Raw genomic sequence first — 5,518 nt, 5'->3', positions numbered from 1 at the left:
ATACAAATGGAAAATCCAAAAAGAAACAACCTAAACCTCATGTCCATTTTCTTTATTTTTAGGGTTGGACCACTTTATCCCCAAAAATTCTCCAAAAACTCTATAAATACCCTCATTTTCCATGAACAACTCATGCTCTCAAGCCCCCATCTCTCAACCTAAAACTCTACCAAATTCTCTACTCATCTCTCATCTCTCAACCTTCAACTCTCTCAACCCACCCTTAACTACATCCTTCAACTCTCAAGTTCACTTCTCAAGCTCAAGTTCATTCAAGACTTCCAAGGGGACAAGGTGGGATAGTAGTTATTTATTTATTTTCTTTTATCTTGCATCTTCTTCTTCCAACCCTCTCTTTTCTTTTTTAGAAGCCTCTAGGATGTAATGGAGAACCCTCCTTCATCCTGAGTAGATTGAACCTCAACCTTGGGTATGGAATGCTTGAGGCGTTTGGTCGAAATGATGGAGGTTGAAGCCCCTTTTTAACCCATTCTCATATCATGCATCATAATGTACACTATGCACACACCTCACACATGTTTGGCTATGATGAAGAAATGTGTAACTCTCTTAATGGGGTTAAAACACTAAGTTTCTAGCTAAACATGCATGCATTAAGGTTATGGATCTAAGGGTACTCCATCCATGGAATTTCTCTAAAATCCTAAACCAACATCTCAACTCATGCAAAAGTGTGTTGACTCCATAGAATGTCTTCTTCCATAAGATATTTCTTATGTCAACACCAACATCAAATCCTCTTCTAAAGAGGTACATACACACCATGTGCACCCACCCACTTCATGCATCCCATGCACTTTACTTGTTATATTATTCTTTTTAAAAATGGCCAAATCTAAAGGTAACCACCATAGGTGGAGAGAATGGGGTGCTTAACACCTTCCTCATTCTCTAACCGAATCCCCTTACTTAGATCTTAGGTAGACTATACCTTTTCCATGATTGAGAGTCACTACAATGCCATAAAAAATTATTTTTTTTAAAAGAATCGATTCGGGTGCCCATTCACACCCATTTACAAAAAAGAATGGTGGCCACTCCAAACCACGTAGCATTGAGGTTCAAAAGTGAACATTCTCATGTCTACAACATGATTGACGACGAGTTGGGAATCATTGTAAATTGTGACATGTTGTACTCCCAGCTCATTCAACATCGTGATGCTGATCAACATTGCTTCATATTCTGTTTCGTTATTAGAGACTTGGTACCCTAATCTTCCTATTTTTTTCAATCCTCGTGGTTTCTGGGGTGACCAGTACTATCCACACTCATGACCCTTCCGAGTTCGACGACCATCTACAGAGAGCTTCCACCCTAGCTCCAACTCTGTGAGCTTTGAATTATCTTTCTTTGGTATATCTTCCATGGTTATCTCTACATTTTCTTCTACTAGGAAGTCGGCTAAAAAGTATGCCACTACTTGGCCTTTTACCAAAATCCTTGACATGTACTCAACTACTAACTAGACTAGCCATTTAGCCATTATGTTTGATCCTTCTGTTCTACCTAACACGATTTGATAAGGTATTCAATGATCAAGTGAATTTTATATGCTTGAAAGTATGGCCTCAATCTCAAAGATGAACAGAGCAGGACTAAACCAAGCTTCTCCAATTTTGAATACCTTGTCTCTACATTAGTTAGGGTCTTGCTCAAAAATACATTGGTTGGTCTCTTACTTCCCCTATCAGTATCAATACTAAGCTAATCGCGCATTCTGATACTACTCCTTTTGGCTTTGAGAAGATCGAAGGTCTTCCCAAATAATCTTTTAGCTAATTGAAGGTTTGTTCGCATTTTTCTGTCTACTCAAACTTGGTTGTCCTCTTAAAAAGAAGGTACAACGGTCTGTACTTATCTAAAAACCTTGAGATGAACCTATTTAGTGTCGCTACTCTTCTTGCTAGTTTCTATACTTGCTTTTTGGTCTTTAAAGACGGCATCTCTAGCAACACTCTAATTTTCTTTTATCCCTCTTTTTGTTACCAAATATCCCAAGAACCTTCCCGAGGTTATGGAAAAAATACATTTCTTTAGGTTGAGATGCATCTTGATCTTCCTTACCTGAGCAAATGCTTTCTCCGAGTCAACTATGTGGTCCTTCCTCCTTTTTATTTTTACCAATAGATCATCTATGTAAACTTCAATTGTATTTCCAATCAGATCATTAAACAGACTCATCACTAGTTTCTAGTAGGTTTCTCATGTATTCTTCAACCCGAATGACATAACTTTGTAGTAATACAAGCCTTGTTCAATGACGAGCATTGTTTTCTCTTGGTCTTCTTCATTGAGTTGGATCTGGTTATAGCCAAAGTAGTCATCCGTAAAGTAAATCCTCTCTTGCCTTACCATTGCATCTACCAATTGATTGATTCATGGCATTAGGAAGCTGTCTTTCGGGCAAGGATTATTCAAGTTCATGAAATTACTACAAACTCTTGTCTTTTTGTTTTTATTTGGTGTACTGTAACAATGTTTGTTATCTAGTCGGGGAATTGAACATCCCTGATGAACCTTGCTCTAATTAGCTTATTGACTTCTTCATTGACCACTCCTCTGAGTTGTGGAACTAATCTTCCCAACTTCTACTTGATTGGTCCCATCTGATATGACATGTTCAGATGATGGCAGATCGTATCTGGACTAATTTTAGGCAAGTCCTCTAATGACCATGCAAAAGCGTATTTGTTTCTCTTTATGCAAACCAGCAACTCTTCCTTCTCATGTGGCCATAGCTCGGATCCTACCCCTATCTGCTTCCCCATCCATAATGTTTACCATCTAGATGTCATCCAAGCTAGGGGATCGCTTTCCTCGACTAACCCCCATTTTAATTGCTATTGAGTATCCTCTGGGTAGGGCAGGTCTTCCTTACCTACAATACTAATATATGCAAGCACCTGGACACTTCAAATGTCCCACATCCCTTAAGATATTGGAAATCTCAAGACCTGATAATAAGTCGAGGAAACTACCTTCATCTCATGAGTCCACCATCTTTCCTGGATTGCATTATGAGAGGCCACATCCACCACTATGAAACTTACCATCAATGTCATTGGTCCCACCTAAACTGGCAGGATTATTTCCCCCCAAAGTTATTTTGATGTCCCATCAAATCCAATTAGAGGTGCCTTGGGAGGGTTGAGTATACTCTTAGTTAAACCCATTTTCTTGAAGGCAAACCATTACAAGATGTTCACCAAGCTCCGACTATCGATCAGTATTCTCTTCAATGTAAAAGTGCCAATCTGGATAGTTACTATGAGCGCATCATAGTGTGGTAGACCACCCCTTCTAGATCCTTCCCTCCTAAGCTTTTGTCTGTTAATCCACTGCGAATAGAGTAGACGTGTTCCATGTACTCTATCATGCGTGTTGTTACCCTTCTGTCACTATTTTCTTTTTAGAGTTCTTCTCATCTAGCTTAAACACAACGTGAATCACTGTTGCTGTTATGGCTTACTCATCATCTCATTTGGGTTGTTGACGTTGCTCTTCCCTATTTGGTCTCTCCCACTTCTTTTATTTTTGCCCCGTCTTTCCCTATAAAGTCTCCAAGGAGACCTTTCTCGACCCTTGAAGAAAACTCCTAAGTATTTGGCAATTATTCATCCTATGAGCCCTGACCTTGTGATATTCACAGTAATCTTCATCAGCTCTAATTTGTGCTCTGGATAATGTTTTTAGCCAGTCGAAGTAATGATCGTTCTAAATGATTGGTAAGATCTCACTCAGAGGAATCTAAAAGTATGTGATCTACCTCTTATGCTCTTATTTTCTGATCGGTTGCTCTTGCATTTTCTTTTTCTTCTGTTGTTGCTACCTCTTGGTCTTTGTTATTATGTGGACAACCTTATTTTTGTTGGCTGCCCTATTGGGGTCGTCTTCTAATATTATGTATTTCTCAACCTTCTCTGCCAATTCTGCCAATGTCAAAGGTCTTTTCTTTAGTAGGGCCTATACAGGTCAGATTTTGGAAGTAGAGCATTTTGATACACTGCCACGTTGTTTTCTTGTCGCAATTATCTACTGACATGGCCTCTTCTCTAAACCTCTTAGTGACATATCTGAGGTTCTTCCCTAGATTCATTATGATGCTGAGCAGAGTATTGACATCTCCAACCATCCTCCTTTTGCTAACGTATTGTTTTATGAATGCCAAGCAGAGCTCCTCAAACGAAGCTATGGTTCCACATGGCAGTCAGTGGCACCATGTAAGGGCATTCTCCTACAAACTAGTAGGAAAAAATGCTACAAAGTAGGGCTGCATTGTTCTTCCACAAAGTCATGAGCTGCCTGAAGTGGCACAAGTGCTCCACTGGGTCATTCATACCAATGAACGACGTAAACCTTGGTGCCACAAACTTGGGAGAGAGGTAATACTAACTAATATTAGGCAGAGTAGAAGAGGTTCGACGCCAAATTTGGATCACACAAGTGCCCCCACTTTTACTTTTAAATTCATATAATTAAGGTCTGGTCAAAACCAACAAAACAAAACTGCAGTCGGGAAATAAGATCAACAGTTTTTAAAATAATAAAAATATTCTTTTTTTTACCATGTAATATTCACACACCCTCCAATCAATGTTTTAAATCATAGATAAACCCTTTTTTGCACATTCCATTTTTTAGTTTCTTATAAAGAAAGAGACTGTTAAGGATCTGATCCATATGGTTAATGTTTGACATCAGAAAATGTCGAAATGCTTATAGACTATTAAAATTCATATATTTAATTACAATTCCTTAGAAAATTCTAAAAAAAATGACTTCAGTGGTAAGAAAAATTTATACAATATTTTTAACGAAATATTGCATTTAAATTAATAAATTGGGATGTTTTTAATAAATTGTACTCCACACAAATTCAACATTTCCATTACATTATCAACTTGTGCCCGCATTGACTTCCACAGGAAATCGACATTTCCAAATGTTAACAATGTGGGATCAACTACCAACCATGATGGTTTCACATTACATTATCAACTTTTTTTAACGACTATATGGTACAACTCTTTTTTTTTTTTTGTTGAAATTGCATGTATATAAATCCACCTGGACATGGGTGGCCCCATGTTTAGTGAAGTTTTTTTGCATTCCCTATCAAGCACCTGTACTATTTGCAGGTATCATCCAGCGAGTCGCTACCAAGCAATGTAAAACACAATAATTACAAAATGGCATTACTGTATAACTATACCATTTATCAAGATTGAATCATAATTTCAAGAACCGGAATTTGGAAAAGTCTTAGGTGGCATCAGTCAATCCCAAGTCCAAACAATCGATCACAAGAGCTAGAGTGAAAGCTGTATCAAGCCTATGTCAGTGCCAATTCCGACTGAGTTGAGCTGAATCATGTTAACTACTTCACGGAGACCCACCACTCATTTGACATTTGACGAGTTGTTCGGACAACAATGTACCCTAAGACCAGAGATCTAGATATGCAAAACAACCCAGAATGAGCAAACATAGGATG

The sequence above is a fragment of the Akebia trifoliata genome, chromosome 10 (genome assembly GCF_017979445.1).
Source record: "Akebia trifoliata isolate Shusen 1 chromosome 10, ASM1797944v1, whole genome shotgun sequence".
NCBI classification, from domain to species: Eukaryota; Viridiplantae; Streptophyta; class Magnoliopsida; order Ranunculales; family Lardizabalaceae; genus Akebia; species Akebia trifoliata.
This window is presented reverse-complemented; position numbering follows the sequence as displayed.